This window comes from Scyliorhinus torazame, chromosome 29 (genome assembly GCF_047496885.1).
Source record: "Scyliorhinus torazame isolate Kashiwa2021f chromosome 29, sScyTor2.1, whole genome shotgun sequence".
In the NCBI taxonomy this organism is placed as follows: domain Eukaryota; kingdom Metazoa; phylum Chordata; class Chondrichthyes; order Carcharhiniformes; family Scyliorhinidae; genus Scyliorhinus; species Scyliorhinus torazame.
Window position 1 is genome coordinate 27,627,404 of NC_092735.1, and position 23,252 is coordinate 27,650,655.

The window sequence follows — 23,252 nt, forward strand, 5'->3', positions numbered from 1 at the left end:
GCCTTGGTGAGACCACAGCTGGAATATTGTGTACAGTTTTGGCCTCCTTTTCTGAGGAAGGATGTTCTTGCTCTAGAGGGAGTGCAGCGAAGGTTTACCAGACTGATTCCTGGGACTGACGCATGAGGAGAGATTGAGTCAGGTGTGATTATATTCGCTGGAGTTCAGAAGAATGGGGGGTGGGGGGGGGCTCATAGAAGCCTATAAAATTCTAACAGGGCTGGACAGGGTAGGTGCAGGAAGGATGTCCCCGATGGTGGGAGGAGTCCAGAACCAGTAGTCACAGCCTGAGGATACGGGGCAAACCATTTAGGACAGAGATGCGGGGGAATGTTTTCACCCGGAGAGTGGCGAGCCTGTAGGATTTGTAACCACAGGAAGTACTTGAGGCCAAAACTTGTATGTTTTCAAGAAGGAGTTTGATACGGCACTTGGGGAGAAAGGACGAAAGGGATCAAAGGATACGGGGGTGAAGGTGGGACCAGGCTATTGAGTTGGATGGTCAGCCATGATCATAATGAATGATGGAGCAGGCTCGACAGGCCGAATGGCCTCCTCCTGCTCCTATTTTCTATGTTTCTGGATGTGTTTCTGGTCTCGTGCCTGAATAATTTAGATGTTTCCCACCCGTCCCCTGCCACCCCCTCCATGTCAGGGTGCTGTCAGCTGGGATTTAGTGTTCAGGAAGCCCTCGCAACCTGTGAATCAGAGGTTGGGAGTTCAAGTCGTGGTCCACAGCACAAGATCTAGGCCGACACTCCCAGTGCAGTACCGAGGGAGTGCTGCTCTGCCAGCGGTGGCACTTTTCAGAAGGGAGGTTAAACCGAGGGCCTGTCTGATCTCTCAGACGGATGTGAAAGGTCTCCTTATTTCGAGGGAGGGCGGGAGGGGGGGGGGGGGGCGGTGCTCTCCCCAGTACATTGACCAATTTGTATGTTTCGCCCATCATCACCGTTACTTGCTGTTTGAGGGACCTGGGAGGCGTTTCTCCCAAGTGTTCGCGCCACCGTGAACGGCATTGCGTTTCACTACGGTGCGAAACGGGCGCGGGGACGACCGATTCTGGCCCCCACAGGGGGCCAGCACGGCGCTGGAGCGGTTCACGCCGCTCCTGCCTCCCTTCCCGGCGCCAAATGGGCATCGCGCCAACCCGCGCATGCGCGGGGGACTTCTTCAGTGTGCCGGCCCCGACTCAACATGGCGTCGGTGTTCAGGGGCCGTCCGTGCAGGAACGTAGGGGGGGGGGGGGGGGGAGAAAGATGCCGGCCCGCTGATCGGTGGGCCCCAATCGCGGGCCAGACCCCATCGGAGGCCCCCCCCCCCCCCCCCCCCGGGGAAGGAGCAACACCCCCCCCCCCCCCCCACAGGCCGCCCCCGACACTTCGCGCAGAGTTCCCGCCGGCAGCGACCAGGGGTGAACGGCGCCGGCGGGACTCTGTCGTATCCGAGCGGCCGCTCGGCCCATCCGGGCCAGAGAATCGGCGGCCCCGCCGATTCCAGCGGCCCGCGGCCGGCACCGTGCCAAATGGCGCCGATTCTCCGCACCTCGGAGAATCGCACGCTGGCGTCGGGGCGCGGTTGCGGCGATTCTCTGGCCCGGCGCGGGGCTCAAAGAATCGGCCCCCTGGCTTCTGCAAAATGGCTGCCGCACTTCCTAAATAAGAGTGGCAACGCGGCAAAGGTTCTTCCTTAGCTGTCAGGTGCTGAGGTCATGAAAGGCACTACAGAAATGCACAATCTTTCATTTGCTTTTCCCAAAGCCTAATGTTTCCTCCGGGGCATCGGAACCTCTGCTCCTGCTTACAGCCGGTCTACCCCACCCCCCATCTCCCCCGCTTCATGAATGTAGCTAACCTGCGCCATGCTGTTGAGGACGGAGAGTTAAAATTTCATTCACTTTGCCCTCCCGGATCCTAGTTTCAGTTAAAATGTCAAAAAAATGTATTACTATATTAAAAATCTTCCATGCGTGAAACACCCCCTATCCTCATTTTGTAGTACTTCAATTACTGCTCATGTCAATGATTAAACCCGCCTCCTCCCCTCCTCCAGCGTATGGGTCCTGATGACGCTGTAGTTGCAGCATCCAGCCACTGGGTGTTGCTATTCCCCCACTTTATCCACAGCCAGACTTTGAGCAATGCCACCGGCCATCCACTCGCAAAGGTAATGGCCGGAATTCTTAGGCTGTTTGCTGGCGGTGGGATTCCCGGAGGCGTGGGGCGGCTTCAATGGAAAGTCCCATTGACAATGGCGGGGGCAGAGAATCTCGTCGCTGGCGAACGGTGCGACGCCTCCCGCTGCCAGGAAACACGCGGCTGGGAGGCCGGAGAATCCTGCTCATCAATTCTGCTCCTAAAATCTACCAAGCCCATTCACGTTGTGCCTCTGGGATTCTGACAGCTTTTCATGCCAAGGTTGCAGTGGGTTATTGGGAGAACACCCTTTGAATTTAATGGCCAGTGTGTTCAGCCACTTATCGTTAAAAAAGAGAAAATATTTGCATTTATATATCGCCTTTTACAAGCACTGGATGTCTCAAAAGTGCTTTTCTTGTAGTTATTGTTCTAATGTATTAAATACAGCAAGCTCCCACAAACAGCAACCTGATAATGGCCAGGTAATCCGTCTGTTGCGTTGTCAATGGAGGGATGATTGTCGGCCAAGACACTAGGGTAACGTTCCTACTTTGAGATAGTGCCATGGGATCTTTAACACCCACCCAAGCGGCAGTGCAGCACCCCATCAATACTGCGCTGGGAGCGCCAACCTTGAGATCCAAACCCAGAACCTTGTGATCCATAGTGTGGTATTACCATAACTATCAGCATTAATGTAGTGTAGGTTAATGTAGTGTACAGAGTAGCCACTAGAGGGAGCATCAGGTACAACTATATAAAGCAGTGATGCTGGACCTTAGGCGAGGAGTGTATGCAGGAGATAGCTAGTGAAGGATATAAGAGCAGTTAATGGGAGAAAGTAGTTATCCCAGTTAGTGAGATTAGCAGTAGATGAGTGTAGTTAGATGTTATTGATCAGTTGAGTATTCTAAAGGACTAAGTGTCGAAACCCAGTTTAATAGTGTAGATAAAATCATAGCTTTGTTTAAGTGAAAGCTATACTGTGGTCTTTGTGAACACTACGCCAACCATTCTAAATCAGCAACACAAAGAACACCACATACAGGCGAGAGTGTTAGCAACGGAGACGCAGCTGACAATCTCCCCGGCCCATCCAGCAAACGTCAAATTTAAACTTCCTTTCATTGAACTGCCCAGGGTACTAACACTGGGATGGTGGTCGCAAGAGCTAATGCTTGTCTGTTTCAACAGCCCTCGTCCTGTCTTCCCTCGTCATACCCCCTCCACAGTCAGTCTTGTCAATAGAATCCCAGCTGGCTGGTGAACGCGAAATCAAGACGCGGAGCTTTTTATTTCTTTAAATTGAGAGAATCCACTGACTTTGTTTAAGCTCACAGCTCTCCTCCCACACACCCAGTGCCCCAGCTGTCCCCTATTTATACTCTTTTATAAAATATATCAATAAATTAAACACAAATGACAGGGGATATGAGCCCCCCCCCCACCCCCGTGGGACACTGGAACCAAAACACAAAACGTCAAAAGGAAACCAAACTAGCTCAGCCAAAATATTATTTCTGGGAGTGATGATACACTCCAACCCTTGTCCGCTATTTATTCCTATTTTTGAATCACCTCCCCTATTTATCTCTGCTCAAAGTACTTAACTAAACAATGCCCGTCACCTGTATATGGTAACACTATAATTAACATACTATTCATGGCTCTTTCGACTTTGATTACGCAGTGTTCAATTGGACTGTGTTTATGTGAGCCTACTATCTGATCTGTGCTCATCGTCCTTGACTTGTTTGGCCTGAGCGTTGACTCAGAGTAAAATAAACAGGCACCACGGAAGCTACTTGAAGCTGAGCTGTAAACCCCGAGGGCAGACATTTTGTAGGCTGCAAGGATATTTTGAAGCGTGTAAATAAACCTGTTGCACACTCGAAAACGGATGCCGTCGCTGGAATGCCCTGAGAAATGCAAACCATGCAACAAACTAACGTAGACCAGGATGCACAGCATGGAAATACATCATGGGCGGGATTCTCCACTCCCGCGCCGGTTGGGAGAATCGCCTGGGTCGCCGAATTTTCCCGCGATGCCGGTCCGACGCCCTCCCACGATTCTCCCAAGCGGCGGAGAACGGCCCCGCCGAGTTCCCCGTGGCGCAGGCCGGAGAATCACCCGAGACACCCAAACTGGCGATTCTCCGGCACCCCTGGTATTCTCAGGCCCGGATGGGCCCAGCGGCCAGGCCAAAACGGCGGGTTCCCCCCAGCACCGCCCACACCTGGTCGCTGCCGGCGGGAACAGCGTGGGAATGCTTGGGGGGCGGCCTGCGGGGGGGGGGGGGGGGGGGGGGGGGGGGGGAGATCCCGCACCGGGGGGGCCTCAAATGGGGTCTGCCCACCGATCGTCAGGCTGTCCTCTCTGAAGGAGGACCTCCTTTCTTCCGCAGCCCCGTAAGATCTGTCTGACATCGTCTTGCGGGGCGGACTCGGAGAGGACGGCAACCACGCATGCGCGGGTGACGCCAGTTATGCGGCGGCGGCCGCGTCATGTATGCGGTGCCGCCTTTACGTGGCGACAAGGCCTGGCGCGCGTAAATGATGCAGCCCCGCTCCTAGCCCATTATCGGGCCCTGAATCGGTCGGGGTAGGGGCCGTTTCGCTCCGTCGTGAACCTCGACGCTGTTCACGGACGGCGTGGGCACTTCGGCGTGGGAGTGGAGAATCCCGCCCCATATCTCTGCTGATCTTTCGCACATTCCATCTCCCACCTTTCTTCATAATAATTCCATCGATATATAGAGTGCCTTTAACATGGAAAGCATCTCAACGTCAACAGCAATAACCCCTTGCATTTACAAAGTGCCTTAAATGTCGTGGTCCATCCCCAGATGTGATGCCTTGGGACACATGACGTCAGCTGGTCAAGGTGGTGGGTTTTAAGGACTGTCTTTGAGAACGAGGTGGAGGTGTGGAGAGGTGCTTGGAAGGAATGCTCGAGCTGGAATCCAGGCAGCGGAAGGCCCGGCTGCCAATGGTGGAGCAACGGAAATCAGGGATGCGCAGTAGGCCAGAATCAGAGGAACGCGGGGATGTCAGAGGGTTGTAGGGCTGGAGATGGTTCGAGAAAAGGTTGAGTGGGGTGGGTGTTGGGGTGGGGTGGTGGTGGTGGTGGTGGAGGGGGGAGTCAGGGGGTGCAGAAAGATTTAAGCCCGGAGGGATTCAAAAGCAAGGACGAGAACATTTAAAATTGAGTCACAGCCGGACCGAGAGCCTGTGACGGTGTTCAGTGAATGGGGCGGGGGAAATGTGGCAGAGGAATGAAAGAATGGACATTGAGCCAGGATGGGATGAAAGGGGAGAGATGGTCCAACAATTAGTTGAGGAGCTGGCCTTTGAGAAGGTTTCTTAAAGCATAAAGAAGAAGTAGAGAACATGGAGTCGCAAATAGACCGTCCAACTCAGTGGGACATTTGGCACAGACTCCTCCGTGGCATGTACCAGCTCTTTCACACAGCCTTCACAATCAGAGCAAGATAATGGTGAACTAAAAGCGGAAGCTTGTTAAATCAGGACTTCTGAAGCTAATGGGCGTGGAACCGTTCCACCCTCCAGTAACGAGAAAGTGGGAGTGGACCCAGAGATGAGGGATTAGAGTTAAACTGTCCTCCGCTGGGCACTGCTGAAAGTAGATTTGATAGAAGTGTTCAAAATATTGAGGGCTTTGTATCGACTCGATAAAGAAGAGACCTGCGAGGCTGAAGGATTGGTGACAAGAGGTCACAGATTCAAGGTAAGAGCAGGAAAATGTCTCTTTTCACAGTGAAGGATGAGGATTTGGAATTCCCTCACAAGGGTACAGATTCTGACAAGAGAAGAGGACACTCAGTTGAGTTGCTACGTTTGCAGATGATACAAATATCTGGGGAGGGGCAGATAGTATTGAGGAAGCAGGGGGCTGCGGAAAGACTTGGACAGGCAAGGAGAGTGGGCAAGGAAGTGGCAGATGGAATACAATGTGGAAAAGTGTGAGGTTATGCACTTTGGAAGGAGGAATGGAGACATAGATTATTTTCTAAATGGAGAAATGCTTAGGAAATCAGAAGCACAAAGGGACTTGGGAGTCCTTGTTCACGATTCTCATAAGGTTAACATGCAGGTTCAGTCGGCAGTTAGGAAGGCAAATGCAAAGTTAGCATTCATGTCAAGAGGGCTAGAATGCAAGACCAGGGATGTACTACTGAGGCTGTATAAGGCTCTGGTCAGACCCCATTTGGAGTATTGTGAGCAGTTTTGGACCCCGTATCTAAGGAAGGATGTGCTGGCCTTGGAAAGGGTCCAGAGGAGGTTCACAAGAATGATCCCTGGAATGAAGAGCTTGTCGTATGAGGAACGGTTGAGGACTCTGAATCTGTACTCGTTGGAGTTTAGAAGGATGAGGGGGGATCTTATTTAAACTTACAGGATACTGCGAATCCTGGATAGGGTGGACGTGGAGAGGATGTTTCCACTTGTAGGAAAAACTAGAAGCAGAGGGCACAATCTCAGACTGAAGGGATGATCCTTTAAAATAGAGATGAGGAGGAATTTCTTCGGAGAGTGAGTGGTGAATCTGTGGAACTCTTTACCGCAGAAGGCTGTGGAGGCCAAATCACTGAGTGTCTTTAAGAAAGAGATAGATAGGTTCTTGATTAATAACGGGATCAGGGATTATGGGGAGAAGGCAGGAGAATGAGGATGAGAAAAATATCGTCAATGATTGAGGGCGGAGCAGACTCGATGGGCCGAGTGGCCTAATTCTGCTCCTATGTCTTATGGTCTTAGTCCTCCGCCACGCTCTCCCACCTCAACGTTATTACAATTAAGCAGCTCTTCCTTTGGGGGTTTTCCCCTGCCTGGTTGATACTGCGCGACAAGGCTGGAGAAACAAATAGATTGTTTTTCACTCTGTCTCACTGAGGAGGCTGCAGGCCAAACCACATCCAACAACCTGCTCTGAAAGCACTGCTCGCGCCTTGACAGCAGTGATGAATTTCACCAGCTGTGACAAGATGCAACATTGCAAGACAACCAACATGTGAAATTAAACAACCCGCAACATTCTCAAACAAAAGACAATGCTTAGGTGTATCGGTAAAAAACATTCCAGGATCTGGATCTGTAAGTTTGCCAAAACCAAATCACTTCTTCCTTGAGCCGAACCCTATCTGTGTACCACGTTTCATTGAAATCCGTCTATTAATTTTTGAGATATATTATTTGAATAAAAATCGGCAAACAGTAAATAGACAAACAGACTAACAAACAGCAGTGAAAACATTACCTCCACCAACCTTCAGCCGCAGAAATAATTATGTGAGGGGACTAAGTCTCACTCAGTATACTTTTTATACAATGGATACAATACCCTCAACGCTACTTCTAAAATAAAAATAACAGACAATCTTTAAGAAACAGTCGAATCTATGTCTGCCTCTGATCCCTGAAGAACAAGGAGCTATCTGGCAGGTTCGAAGGAACTTCCACCTCGTTATCTCCGAACAGGCACTAATGACACATTGTGGGCTACACAGACCAAATTCAAAGGGATCTTTACAAAGGTCATCTGCATTTCATAACCCAGGCTGGCCAACTGGAGTTGAATTGTCTGCTGGGACAAAGGGCCCTGTTACCTTCCTTTCAATTCTTCCCGGTTGAGACCTTAACCACCTTGGGGGTCCAGACGGGGATGCACATCCCTTTGTCAATGACACTGCGAAGGGGTGGGCGTCATGTGACACAGCACTCCAGCTTGTGTAACCAGTTATATATAGCCTTCCTGCACAGCAAAACCTCAGTCTGCCATTTGAACACCCACATGCAGCAACACGGAAAAGAAGCTCTGTCCGGACTGAATACCTGGCCCCATCTACACCGTTTCTGCACCATTGCCTCCAAGACTGATTCATCTCTGTGTGCCTATTTCATCGGCTGAAGTTAACCCCACCCAGAAAAGTGAATTATACAGCATCGCTTTTCAACCTGCTGATCTCCATGAAGGAATACCTCACTGGACTTTGCTTTCATGCTTTGGGCCCCATGTGAAACACCATCTACTTTTTCTGTGGTCTCTGCACTGTAAATGTTTCATTTCTCTGTCCCGCTTTTACTGCATGAGTGCAGGGGCTGTTTAGCACAGGGCTAAATCGCTGGCTTTGAAAGCAGACCAAGGCAGGCCAGCAGCATGCTCGGTGGATTGACCTTGATAAAAATTGCCCCTTAGTGCCTAGGGGTGGGCAGGTTGGATGGGGTTCCAGTGATAGGGGTGGGGGTGGTCTTTCATAGGTTCAGTGTAGACTCAATGAGCGAATGACCTCCTTCTGCACTGTAGGGATTCTAACGGGCTGTTTAGCACAGGGCTAAATCACTGGCTCTGAAAGCAGACCAAGGCAGGCCAGCAGCATGGTTCAATTCCCGTAACAGCCTCCCCGAACAGGCGCCAGAATGTGGCGACTAGGGGCTTTTCACAGTAACTTCATTGAAGCCTACTTGTGACAATAAGTAATTTTCATTTCATTTCAAAGGGGGCTATGTTGCCGCCCCCCCCCCCCCCCCCCGTGTTTTCAGTGTGTGAAAATAAACTAACCCTCTGAGTTCATCCTATCACCGGTTTGCTGCAGGGTTATCAATAGAAATTGGATCACTAGAAATTGGATCATTGAAATAGGAAACAAATCAAAAACACCTTTCTGTTTCTGGACATGTGCTGAGAGGAAAAACCAGGGCTGTTTCAATTCACCCCCCTCCTGTCCTTATCAATTATCTTTTGAAAGGGAGCTGGGTATAGACTACGAAAGAGAAAATGCTGGAAAATCTCAGCAGGTCTGGCAGCGTCTGCGGGGAGAGAAAAGAGCTAACGTTTCGAGTCCGATGACTCTTTGTCAAAGCTAAAGACAGAGAAAGTGGGAAATATTTATACTGCGGAGTGAGAATGAAAGATGAGTCATAGCCACAGAAACCCAGGGAAACCGGGTGCTAATGGCCACAGAAACCCAGGGAACAGGGTGCTAATGGCCACAGTGGCCACATCTTTCATTCTCACTCCACAGTATAAATATTTCCCACTTTCTCTGTCTGTTAGCTTTGACAAAGAGTCATCGGACTCGAAACGTTAGCTCTTTTCTCTCCCCTACAGATGCTGCCAGACCTGCTGAGATTTTCCAGCATTTTCTCTTTCGTTTCAGATTCCAGCATCCACAGTCATTTGCTTTTATCCAGTGGATATAGACTAGAAGGAGAAAAAAATACTGCAGCAATATTGGGAAGGGGAAGGAGCTGATTGCTCATCCAAAGGGCTGGCGCAAACTTAATGGGCCGAATGGTCTCCCTCTAGGCTGTGTTGTTGAATGGGCGGAAACCTCTGCTCTGACGTCTAAGCTCAGTGGCGGGCGTGGGAGTGGGAATGATACCCGCTGGGGTGGGTGGGACAGCTGACCACACGCGATCGCGTATCAGTCCGCGAGGAGCTCGCCGATTCTCGGGGCCAGGTGGGAGGTCGCCCTCCCCGCCGGTACCTCATGGGGGCGAAGGTCCAGGCACCCGGGAAGCCTGTCCGTGGCTTCCAACCTTTTCCCGGCCACTGCCCAACCTTTCCCCTCCCTTGGTCGCCCCCCCCCCGCCCCCCCGCCCCCCACACATAACATGCACCGTCACCACCCGGCCTCAAGCACGGCCTGGCGTTTGCAGACACTCTCCAAAGTGGACAGTGCAGCGGCAACTCACAGCGGAAGTGAAGCTCGCCACTTAGGCACAATCATAAAATTGAACCTATCAACTTCGGACTTGCCTTGGAAACTGTGAGATGGCCTTTTAATGGTAATCCCTGGCAAGCTAATCCAGGAAAATTGGCCCCCTGACATTGTTGGGAAGGCGGCCCACCGTTAACACACCCTTGAAGTCATGAGAACAACATTCCTACATCCATCCCGCTGCCGAGTAGCTGAACTTTGCCCCCCTCACCAAATTGATCCCCCCCCGCGACTGATGGAACCGGTAGAACCTGCCCTCTGATTGTAAGGTGACCAGTCAGTAAACACGCACTAGGGGACGTGCCCGGCGGCACAGTGGTCAGCGCTGCCGCCTCACAGCGCCAGGGACCCTGGTTCGAGTCCGGCCTCGGGTGACTGTCTGTGTGGAGTTTGCACGTCCTCCCTGTGTCTGCGTGGGTTTCCTCCGGGTGCTCCGGTTTCCCCCCCACAGTCCAAAGTTGTGCAGATTAGGTGGATTGGCCATGCTAAATTGCCCCTTAGTTTCCAAAGGTTGGGTGGGGTTACAGGGATAAGGCGGGGGAGTGGGCCTGGGCAGGATGCTCTTTCTGAGGGTCAGTGCAGACTCGATGGGCCGTGGGGGCCTCCTTCGGCAATGTAGGCATTCAATGATTCTATTTCAACGGAGGAAGAGATGCTATAATTCCGGAAATTCATCGCTGGCAGATGGGTGACAGGCTATTCTGAGGGAGTACATTGGGTTCCTGTCCTGTAATCTAACAACTTGCTTGCGGCCGCCCCCGTTCTGCCGATCCACAGGCCGACCAACACCAAAATCCCCAAGGAGGAGCGAGTGAGACTCACAGGAAGCTCTGAGGTTGACAATCCGGGTTGTGCAACACCTGCTGCCTCCAAGTGCTATTCATCTTGTAGAGATAAGCTCTTGAATAACAGCCCACTGATGGCGTGTTTCATTTCTGATTCATTTTTCCGACTCTGAGACTTCATTCTTAATCCTGCGTTATCAGCTACTGTCTGATCTGAATATGGCTGGCGGCCCATCATGCTGCAGTGCCCTCTAGTAACGGTGCAAATAATACTCTGAGATTTGACCCCCTCCTCTCCCGAGGCTGCTCACTCAGGGGTACACATCTCCAAGTGGCCATAATTCAGGTGTGAACCGAGACACTCGGGGCTGGAGGATTCTCACACTGCTGGAGCTGAGCTGAAAACACACACACTTACTCACACACACACAGACACACAGTCACACATACATACACACACTTATTCACACACTATTCACACACATACTTACTCACACACACACACGCTCTCAGGCACTCACGTGCACACACACTCTCTTACATACACACATTCGCTAAGGACACACCCTCACACACGCTCTCACTCACACTCTCGTGCGCACACACAAGCACATGCACACTCAGACACACCCACACACATGTTCTCACTCACTCACACTCAAACACCAAATAACACATCCTCACTCACTTCCAATTCACACACATTCACACACCCTTGTTGAAAAGCACACAAACCCATTCACACACACTCACACACACTCCCATTCACACTCGCGTACAGACTTCCATTCACACACACACACTCCCATTCACACACGCTCATGCACACTCACACAGTCCCATTCACACTCATACACATACATTCACATACATACCCATTTGCACACACACACCTATTCACACACACTCATACACCCATTCAGACACTCAGCCACATACTAACACGCACACACTCCCATTCACAGAGTTACACACATACTCACATACACACTCACACATACACACTCACACTCAGCCACACACACTCACTCAGCCACACACACTCACTCAGCCACACACACTCACTCAGCCACACACACTCACTCAGCCACACACACTCACTCAGCCACACACACTCACTCAGCCACACACACTCACTCAGCCACACACACTCACTCAGCCACACACACTCACTCAGCCACACACACTCACTCAGCCACACACTCCCATTCACACACAGTTACACACATACTCGGATACACACTCACCCATTCACACACACACGCACTCAGCCACATACACACACACCCTATCACACACACTCATTCAGCCACACACTAACATACACCCCTACACACACATTCATGCTTTCTTCACAGTCATACACATACTCACAAACAAGCAAAAGCTTGCATGCACACACACATGCACACACTCACATGAACATTCACTTGCACGCTCACAGAAATGTCACATGCATTTTCACATATGTATCACCCTCGTGCAAACTCACATTCACACACAAATACACTCCCACACGTGCACACTCTGACATGCAAACATGCTTAGACGTACACACAAAGCACCATTTAAGACCTCAGGAACCCCTGAGACTGACTGTAACATCCTGAGCTAATGGGACAGAATGAGTAAGGAGCCTGTGGCCTGGACGGGGGCCCTTTCGCAATGGATGTTGCATTGATCAGCTGCGCGGCGACACTGTGGGTCCGAGGCCATTGAATCCAATCTCATTGGGGGCAAAGCAATATAAATCCTCACCCCTGGAAGGTTTGCGCTCCAGCGAGAGAGAAACCTGCGCAGCCCTGAATGCCATTCTCTCCGTCAAATGATCATTATTAGCTGATCAGTCCCCTGCCAGCCGCTCTCATACTAGAGAGGCTGATGGTTTGGGCCTCGCTCTGATCCATGTTCCCTTTGTGTATCATGATGTGGAGACGCCGGCGTTGGACTGGGGTGAGCACAGTAAGAAGTCTTACACCAGGTTAAAGTCTCACAGGTTTGTTTCGATGTGTGTGGCCGAGCGTCCGGCATCTGTGAATTGACCCAGTGTGGACCGTGCGCAAACGCACAGTGCCCAAAATTTATGGTGGGGTGGGGGGAACCATGGGTCAGATTCTTACGTCGATCGGGCAGGAGGGCGCCCTACCAAAAAGCGTTTGAAATCGCGGGAGAGAACGTTGGGCGCGCGTCCCATCGTCATCGGTCATATTGCGGTCGGTGGGCTCGCGCGAGACAGCGCTGCAGGTACAGCCCCGCCCCCTCCCCCTTCCCCCCACCCTCTTCCCGGGCTCCCCGGCAGCGTTGGGCGTTTCACCGAGCGTGTTTCGCGTTGGACGGCTGTCGATTGGCCGGCCGGTGCGACGTGGCACCATTGGGGCGTCCAATTGCGGTCCGGGCACCCGTTTCCCACCCTTTGCGGACCCCGCGCGGCCACTGGGGCCGCCAAACCATTCAGGCCGAGGATTTTTGTAAACGGGGCAAGGGCAGGTCGTCGGTCGCGAAGCACAGAAGGGTGACTTTGCGGCCCTCGCACCTGTGCTAGCTCTTTCATAGATTTCATAGAATTTACAGTGCAGAAGGAGGCCATTCGGCCAATCGAGTCTGCACTGGCTCTTGGGAAGAGCACCCTACCCAAGGTCAACACCTCCATGCTATCCCCACAACCCAGCAACCCCACCCAACACTAAGGGCAATTTATCATGGCCAATCCACCTAACCTGCATATCTTTGGACTGTGGGAGGAAACCGGAGCACCCGGAGGAAACCCACGCAGACACGGGGAGGATGTGCAGACTCCGCACAGACAGTGACCCAAGCCGGAATCGAACCTGGGACCCTGGAGCTGTGAAGCAATTGTGCTAACCACTGTGCTACCGCGCTGCCCCAGAGATTGATGGAGATATTCTCCTCGCTCTTTCCCCAGAGGCCTCTCATTTTGCCCCTTCCGTTATTTCTCCAATTCTCTTTTGAAAGCTACTATCCAAACTGCTTCCTTTTAAGGCAGTTCATTCTAGACCCGAACAACCCGCTGTGTAAAACAAAAATTCTCCCCATCTCCCTGCTGATTCCTTTGTCAAACTTCTTAAAACCCTGTCCAGGATCACACCAAAATCTACCAAACATTCGCATTCAAATTCTACTCGTCTCATGATGCGCGCAAGCTTCCGGGTGATGTCGGTGGGCAGGTTCCCACCCTACGCGAGGAATTTCCGCCCTGATAGTCCCAAGCGGGCACCGCTGAAAGGATTAGTTCTTGGCCTGGGCCTTCCGAAGACCTCGGAGAGGTCAAGGAGCAAATCGAGCCTCTTGCGGAGAGCGGGTCCTATTCTCGCTTTGGCTCTTTTAGGGACCTCAGCCCGTGGATGCCGCCCCCGAATTCCGGGGGCGTGTTTGAGTGCCACCGTTGGAATGGCCCCACCCTGAATGCTAAAATAACCCTGCCCCTGGGCCATGGAGCAGGGTCAGTCACCTAAGAGACTCAGGAAGCCCATCTGGGCCCACGTTTGTAGGTGAGGCAGAAACTGGGTAATTCTGGTTCCTAAGGGTTTAACAAAAATGCAGGTCAGATGGCCCGGAAGGACTGGAGGCCCCTGTGAATCTTTTGTGGGTGACATGCTGGGCATGGGCAGCACGATAGCACTGTTGCTTCACAGCACCAGGGTCCCAGGTTCGATTCCCCGCTGGGTCACTGTCTGTGCGGAGTCTGCACATTCTCCCCGTGTCTGCGTGGGTTTCCTCCGGGTGCACCGGTTTCCTCCCTCAGTCCAAAGACGTGCAGGTTAGGTGAATTGGCCGCTCTAAATTGCCCTTAGTGTCCAAAAAGGTTAGCAGAAGTTATTGGGTTACGGGGATAGGGTGGAAGTGAGGGCTTAAGTGGGTCGGTGCAGACCCGATGGGCTGAATAGCCTCCTTCTGCACTGTATGTTCTATGTTCTATGCTCTCTCTCTTGAGCTCTGTTTCACTTCAGTTGTAACCAACGTTCAGTCCCTGCTCCCTGTGCCAGCTCTGCTGGGCCCGTTCCCAACAGTGTCCACCTTCTCCGGCTGCCTACTCACTGAATTCCCGGACATCCACCGGGATGGTGGGGCGGCCTGATCTCCCGATATGCCCGCTCTCCGTGGCTGAAGTTTTCCACTTCTGCTGCCAATTGCCCCCTTGCAGAGAAGCTCCAAAATCTGGCCAATGGGAGGAGGGGGGTGTCCCAAATTACCAGCAGTTCCGATCTAGGCTTGGATTTTCAAAAAAATGTATTTACCCGAAGAGGGCATTTCTGGCTGGCCCACCATTTATTACCCATTCCTAATTGTCCCTTGAGAAGGTGGTGGTGAGCCGCCTTCTTGAGGCGCTACAGTCCCTGTGGTGTAGGTACACCCACAGTGCTGTTAGGGAGGGAGTTCCAGGATTTTGACCCAGCGACAGTGAAGGAACGGCCGATATATTTCCAAGTCAGGATGGTGAGTGATTTGGAGGGGAACCTCCAGGTGGTGGGGTTCCCAGGTATCTGCTTCCCTTGTCCTTCTAGATGGCAGTGATCATGGGTTTGGAAGGTGCTGACTCAGGAACCTTTCAAGGTTGAGTCTCATCCCTCCGTGTCCTGAAATCTCTAACTCACACGGGACTGTTCCAGAGACACGGCTGACCTTCCCATGCCAGAGGTTGGGAAGAGAAGATGATCTCCCATGTGAGACGCACAGCCCCTACAATCTGCTATCCACATGCAAGGAACTTCCGGCAACAGTTATTGGATAGAAACCAGGAGATTCCGCACCCCCCCCCCTCCTCCCTCGCCCCTCTCCACCAACGTGTGTCAGCTGTGACTCAGCACGCCCGCCTCCGACACCTGCGATTCCCGGTTCAAATCCCACTTCAGGGCGTGAGGACAAAAGTCTGCACCGAAACTCGAGTTAAGTTGTGGCGGCGAGCTGCAGTGTCAGAGATCCCGGTCGGATCTCCGGCCATTGGGATTCTCTGTCCCAGCCGGCAGCGTGGGGGCGGCTTCAACGGGAAATCCCATTGACGAGCGGCGGGGTCGACAATCCCACCGCCACGAACGCCGCACCATCGGGAAACACGCGTCTGGCAGATCAGCGTGAGTGATTGGGTGGGTGTAAAAGATCCCATGGAAACTAGTCAGAAAAACATGGAATTCTGGTCCCTCCCGGCCAATATTCATCCCTCAATTAACATCACTGAAATAATATGTCACAGTCACATTTGGGAGCTTGCTGTCTGCTAATTGGCTGTTTCACACCGTAAAGTACTTGACTGGCTGTCAGGCATGGTGAGATGGAAAAGGCTTGCTTAACGGCGGGAACTGAGGCCAAATGTAGAACCCCGGCCGAGATCAGGGGCGCGAATCAGCGGCCTACCCGCGCACAACTTGGTGTCGGAACGAGGCCGTTGAATTTCATGAAATTTCGCGAGACCACGCGATCTGGATGTCACCCTCACTGGGCGTGATCTGCATCTGCATATTTAAATGAGCCATTGGACTCATTTGAATATTCCTTCGCTGGATTCACCCGCCGTCCGGGACTGAAAGGCCACGCCTCCGAGACCTCACCATGGCACTGGTTTCCATCAACGTGGACCAATCGTAATGGCACCGGGGGGTGGGGGCTCCCCGGCCATTAGGGACCCCCCCAGGCGGTTGGAGATTGGGTAGGTGGCACCCTGGCAGTGTTACCTGAGCATCCTGGCCAGTACCATGCACTGCAAGGCAGGCAGTGCCAAGGTGCCCAGGTACCAGGGTGCTACCCTGACTTGTCCCCGACCACCCTGGGGTGTCTAATGGCTGGGGTGGAGGGCGGGGGGCCCTTACCAGATGTGGGGGTAGGGGGGCCCTTACCAGGTGTGGATGTCGGGGGTGAGGGGGTGTTCCTGGGGGCCTTCCTGAGATTGCGAGGGGGGGGGGGGCTGGAGCACCTCCTCCCAACAGCCAACTGGAAGGCGAACTGGCTCACCCTGATTCAGTCCTGACCGTCACGCGGTCTTCCCCCTTCCCCCACCCCGACTTCTCCCGCCCTGACCCCCAATACCCGGAACCAAGAAATGAAAGTACTCAAAGAAACTCTTGCTCCAGGGTTACTACTGGGGGCAGGATAATTCCTGGCGGCTCAAGGGGGCATTGGTGGAGGGCTGGCAGCGCGTGCCACGCTGGCCAATTCCAACTAAGAGGGACGTCAAACTTTACTCACACACATTACATCCTGGCATTCACCTCTCAGCTGTTTCTCACTTCTCTGTGCCCCCTGCATTACCGCTTAACTTTACTGTTCTGTCTGCTTTACATGCACCCCCGCCGTCTACTTCTTCTACACACTGTGCCTGCATTCTCCTTCAGTTCCACCATCCTCACTCTCACCTCTCTGTCCTCTGCCTTTCTCTTTGTCTAACCCAGTCAGCACTAAATACTCTTCCGTCCGCTCTTTCCTCCCGCCGTCTTGTCTCCTGTCCCTTGATTTCTCTCCACGGCCTCTTCGTCCTTTGGCCCAGATCATTGCTCTCTTCCCACTGGCATCCTGGTTTTAACACACTCCAGCCTCTGCTTTCTCCATCGTCTCGTCTCAAGTCCTCTCTCTTTGAGCCCTTCGCTCCGCATTGGAGAGGACACGCAGAGCCTGGCCTCATTTCGGCCTGGTCGGAGAATGGTACCACAGGAGGCCATTCGGCCCATCGTGTCTGTGCCATAGGATCACAGAATGTACAGTGCTAAAGGGGGCCATTCGGCCCATCGAGTCTATGTCATAGAATCATAGAATTTACACTGCAGAAGGAGGCCATTTGGCCCATCGAGTCTATGTCATAGAATCATAGAATTTACAGTGCCGAAGGAGGCCATTCGGTCCATCGAGTCTGCACTGGCTCTTGGAAAGAGCACCCTACTTAAGCCCACGCCTCCACCCTATCCCCGTAACCCCACCTCCTTTTTGGACACGAAGGGGAAATTTAGCATGGCCAATCCACCTAACCTGTACATCTTTGGAGTCTGTCGGCTCCGTCCAATTCGCACCCCCTCTCCCCTGCCCTTTAGAAAGTTCCTATTGAATCTATCCTCCACCAGCCAGCCTCTCGTCCGCGATTGTCTCTCTCTCTCTCTCGCCTGTGGAATTCTTTTCACCGATCCTCTCTGTTCTTCCCCTTTCCCAGCTGGACTCCCTAAAGGGGCTGGTTTAGCACAGGGCTTTTAAAGCAGACCAAGGCAGGCCAGCAGCACGGTTCAATTCCCGTACCAGCCTCCCCGAACAGGCGCCAGAATGTGGCGACTAGGGGCTTTTCACAGTAAATTCATTTGAAGCCTACTTGTGACAATGAGCCATTTTCATTCATTTCCCTCCCTGCGACGCCAGGCGCCACTCACTCGGGGCCCCAACAACAAAAAGGAGGGGGAGAAAGCCCGGTCGCCGTGGTTACCACTCACCCTCGCCGAGCCGCTCCAGGTCCCCTGTGAAAAGCCTCTCATTTAACTCGCCTTCTTCCATCGCCTCAGAACAACAACAGGGAAAAAAAAAAAAATCCCTCCTCCGCCCCAGTCACAGAGGGGACGGCGACGCAGGCTCGGCTCGGTGGGATTTTCACAGTAACTCCATCGCAGCGTTAACGCGAGCCTACTTGTGACACTTAATAAAGATGATGTTGACAGTCACTTGGCTCCGAAGCAGCACCCCCCCCCCCCCCAACCCACCACCCCCCCCCCCCAACCCACCACCCCAGGGGGAGACAATTCAAGAGAAGATTTATCAGAGAAAATCAATTCGATCAGGTCTTCCCGAATCTAGATGGCCCTAATCCCCTGTTGTGCTTTAGGGAGAAGGGGGGGGGACGAGATGGCTTCACTCGCTTCCTCTAGTTGGGAGTTCTGAACAATTGCAGCATTTTCCGCTCCCTCCAATGGTTTAGACCGACTCTCTCTCTCTTTTTCCCTCCCTCCCCCCCCCCTCCTCTCCCTCCTCTCTCCTCCCTCCCTTCCCTGCTAATTCAGACCTTGCAGCGAGACCCTATTCAATGTGGCCCCAGCTCTCTCTCGGCCTTTTGTTAATGGAATAATCTCTTCTTTGTCAAGTTATTAAGATTTCCAGTCACACGGCAGTGCGGGCATTTTCCAGCTGCAAAACTCTCCCTCTCTCTCCCTCCCTTTTCCTTTCTCCTTGTGTATATTTTGTCTCTCTGTGCCTCCCCCACCCCCTTCTCTCTCTCCCCCCCCCCCCCCCTCTAGCTCTCTCCCTAAATCAATGTGCACAGCCTGGTGCAGCCAGCAACCCAATCCATTTTTCAGCCATCCCTCCTTCCTTTAACCTTCAGCCGGTCTTTTTGCCTCCGAATGACAGGTAAACCCGGGTAGAAAACCTGCTTTGTTCTGAGCGCGGATCCTTCAGCCTTCGGAGCGCCTCTTCACAGCCCCCCCCCCACCCCCCACTCCGACCCTCAAGGAGCGAGAGAGAAGGGAAAAGGGTTTTCCCTCATGGTTCCTGCTCTGCAACACATCCCCAACGTCTCGCTCCCGAAGAAAAGAATTGTGTCCACTCCTCCGAATGGAGCTGTAACAGAAGGGGGGATGTCCCCTCTCCTTCGATGCTGCTCTCTCGTTCTCTCTCTCTCTCTCTCTCTCACTCTCTCCTTTCTCACTTCAAGGCATAAAATCCAATTACCTAATTACAGACCGTCATCTTGGCAACACTTGTCCAATTGGATGAGCAGGGTCCTGGAGATGTTCTTGAGCTGAGAGGCACCAGGTTCACATCGTCGCCTTCCTGCTCCCTCCCTACTGGCTTAACGGGGAGGGAAATAAAGGAATGTACACCCACTCTCCTGTAAACTGGCAACCCTCATGCCTCGCCCCCTTCCTACACCCCCCCCCCCCCCCCCCCTCACTCCATCCATCGCTCCGTACAGGAAATCGTCAAGTGACCAGCACTCTGGTTGACCATTCCCAACACCATTGTTTCTGAGGGTTTGACCCCTCTTCACCCCGCAAATTCTGAACAGATTGTCTCCCCCCTAACAGAAAGAAGATCTGGGGGAGGCCGCCTGAAGCTCTCAAAGCTCTTGGCCCACTGTGATTATGCCCCCAGCGGTTGGCAGAGTTTGTGGAAGGGGAATGGGGGGGAGGGGTGGGGCAGCCGGAGAACGATTGTCAGGGCTGTGGCACCTGCTCCCACATTGGCATGGTGTGGTTGGAGCACTGGCCTCTTGCGCTATGGCCACCGATATGGACGCCCTGTGGTAGGGGAACATTCTGAGGAGGGGTTGGGTGCAGAATGATCAAACGCACGCGGACTTGCATTTACAGCCTTGGATGTAGTGACGTCACTGCGTAGGAGCATTCATAGAATCCACAGAATCCCTGCAGGGTAGAAGGAGGCCATTCGGCCCATCAGGTCTGCACTGACCCTCTGAAAGAGCACCTTTCGCAAAGGGGAATTTTATCGCGGCCTATCCACCTAACCCGCACATCTTTGGACTGTGGGAGGAAACCGGAGCACCCGGAGGAAACCCACGCAGACACGGGGAGAAAGTACGAACTCCACGCAGTCACCCGAGGCCGGAATCGAACCCGGGTCCCTGGCGCTGGGAGGCAGCAGTGCTAACCACCGTGCCACCTCAAACAAAATGGGTGACGGGCCAATAAGGAGATAATAGGCCGGCTGTTGCTGCGGAGAAGTGGCTGTCCTTCATTAGACTTGCCCCTTGCCCGGAGGCTCCCTTATGATGGCGAGCATGAAAAGTTGCTGTAAACAGGGCAGCCACACAGCGCAGCGTCCTCTACAGGGCATCTGGGAATCTGCGTGCGCTGAGCAAAAAACTAATCAGATGGAATAATTATGAAAGAGCAGCGCAGAGTCCGGGAAGCATTACTTCCAATTGCGAATTCACCAGGGACAGAAAGAGAAATTAAATGCACGAAAGGTTGCTTTAAAAGAAAGATGCTGAAGAAAAAAAATTACATTGTTTCAAATCTCCAGCAACAATTCAAATCTGAAGGAATGAGACACTAAGGTTTGTTCATTTTCAGTTCCTGAGAGGTTGCCTGGCAATAATTAAGACTTAAAAGGTCACTTTAGACCGAAATGACTTGATGTAACCTTTGGTGGTGCGTTTAGTTTCTATCTACACTGTCAGTACAGAAACTCCATATTGTTTTGCATGGAGTGAGGGAAGGCGGGGTGCGAGAGGGGGTGGGGGGGGGGGGGGGTGAGCTCGACAGTGAAGCAGCTCATATATGGAGGAGATTTAGCTCGGGCAGCAACTTCCACTATTAACAGCACATCTGGAAGATTCTGTTGATTTTCACATAAGTAATAGCGAGCACGGTTTGTCTTATTGTTATCCTCACAGCAAAGTCAAGTGGACAGGTGGGCAAATGTTCAGTCAACGAGGCACATCTTAAGGAGTATCTTAAAGGAGGAGAGAGAGGTGGAGAGCAGTTAAGTCTAAGGAGAATGTTCCGTAGCTTAGAGCCCTGGTAGCTGAAGGCACGGACACCAATGGTGGGGGTTGCACGAGGGGCTGGATTTGGAGGAGCGCGGAGCTGGCGGAGGGTTGTGGGACCGGAGTGGGTTACAGAGATAGGGGTGTGGTAATATAGAGGGATAGTGGTGCAGTGGTTAGCACGGCTGCCTCACAGCACCAGGGATCCAGGTTTGATTCCGCCCTTGGGGTCACTGTCTGTGTGGAGTTTGCATTTTCTCCCGTGTCTATATGGGCCTCCTCTGAGTGCTCTGGTTTCCTCCCACAGCCCAAAGATAGAACATAGAACATACAGTGCAGTAGGCCATTCGGCCCATCGAGTCTGCACCGACCCACTTAAGCCCTCACTTCCACCCTATCCCCGTAACCCAATAACCTCTCCTAACCTTTTTTGGTCACTAAGGGAAATTTATCATGGCCAATCCACCTAAACTGCACATCTTTGGACTGTAGGAGGAAACCGGAGCACCCGGAGGAAACCCACGCAGACACGGGGAGAACGTGGAGGCTCCGCACAGACAGTGACCCAGCAGGGAATCGAACCTGGGACCATGGCGCTGTGCTACCTAATCACTTGTGCTACCGTGCTGTCTGTACCGATCTGCAGGTTAGGTGGTGTGCCTCCACTTCCTCAGGAAACTAAGGAAATCCGGCATGTCCACATTGACTGATACCAACTTTTACAGATGCACCACAGCCTGGTATGGCAACTGCTCAGCCCAAGACTGTAAGAAACTACAGAGAGTCATGAACACCGCCCAGTCCATCACACAAACCCGCCAACCATCCACTGACTCCATCTACACTTCCCACTGCCTGGGGAAAGCGGGCAGTATAATCAAAGACCCCTCCCACCCGGCTCACTCACTCTTCCAACTTCCTCCATCGGGCAGGAGATACAAAAGTCTGAGAACACGCACGAACAGACTCAAAAACAACTTCTTCCCCGCTGTTACCAGACTCCTCTTATGGACTGACCTGATTAATACTACATTCCTGTATGCTTTACTTTGTATTTACATTGTGTATTTCATGTTTGCCCTATTATATATTTTTGTTTCACGCACGGAATGATCTGTTTGAGCTGCTCGCCAAACGATACTTTTCACTGTACCTCGGTACACGTGACAACAAACCAATTCAATCCAAAATTGCCACTTAGCGTGCAAAATGTGCAGGTTAGGCAGGCTTATGGGGTTACAGGGACAGGGTGGGGGGAGTGGACTTAGGTAGAGTGTTCTTTCAGTGGGTCGGTACAGACGCAATGGGCCAAACAGCCTCCTTCTGCTCTGTAGTTCTATGTTCTAAAATATTCCAAACTTCCCCGTCGGACCTCTCAGGTGGATGTTAACAGTGGAGTGGACACTCTTTCGAAGAGCATGGCCTTTTGTCCTGATGCCCTGGCCAAGGTTTATCCCGGGTGCGATGCCCTTCACAGTCACATAGCTGGGCACACACATGAAGAATTGCTCTCCCTGAACCACCCCCCTCTTTCGCTTTCTGCAGCTTCTAAAGGTCCCTCATAAACCTTCACCTTTGATCTTGCATTCAACGCATTGTCATGTGAGGGTCCCTTTAAGAAAAGTGTGTTTTATCAAATGGCTGCAGTGACGTCACTGTGTGGGTGGAGCTGGGCTGTGATTCTGTCTTTTACTTTCGTTTTGAGCTGGAAGCTGCTATGTGGCTCTTGAGGTTTTTTTTGGTTTCGTTTTCAGTTGGGAGCTGCATTCAAACAAAGAAGTTGTATTTTTGGTCTCTCTCTCTGCATGCTAAAGAATGTCTCCAGACCACTTGAAAATGAAAATGAAATGAAAATCGCTTATTGTCACAAGTAGGCTTCAATGAAGTTACTGTGACAAGCCCCTAGTCGCCACATTCCGGTGCCTGTTCGGGGAGGCTGTTACAGGAACCTCAAAGTAATACCTGTTGTCTGTAAGGAATTCAAACCTACTGTTTTTGTCGAAAAAGGTGTTTGGCTTATGGATATTGTTAGGAAAGTTATTAAGGGTTACCTATAGAGTACTGTATCTTTGGGGGCGGGGGGGGGTATTTGTGTTGGTAGTTGATAAGATGTTTACTGTGTGTTTATAAAACGTTAATGGATTCATAGAATAAAC

At 52.2% G+C, this 23,252-nt stretch overlaps 1 protein-coding gene across 4 annotated transcripts in view; it reads right to left on the bottom strand.

Moving 5' to 3' along the window:
* lrrc4ba (leucine rich repeat containing 4Ba) overlaps positions 1-23,252 on the bottom strand; it is a 257,493-nt gene that overhangs the window by 101,004 nt on the left and 133,237 nt on the right. The window contains exon 1 of one of the 4 annotated variants that reach the window (XM_072492276.1): positions 19,317-19,488. The exons of 1 other annotated variant lie outside the window; for it this stretch is intronic. The gene's annotated coding sequence lies outside the window, so the exon portion shown is untranslated. Of the gene's footprint in view, positions 1-18,088; positions 18,354-19,014; positions 19,283-19,316; positions 19,489-23,252 lie in introns of those variants that run through there. 2 more of the 4 variants (XM_072492278.1, XM_072492275.1) reach the window with 2 other exon arrangements.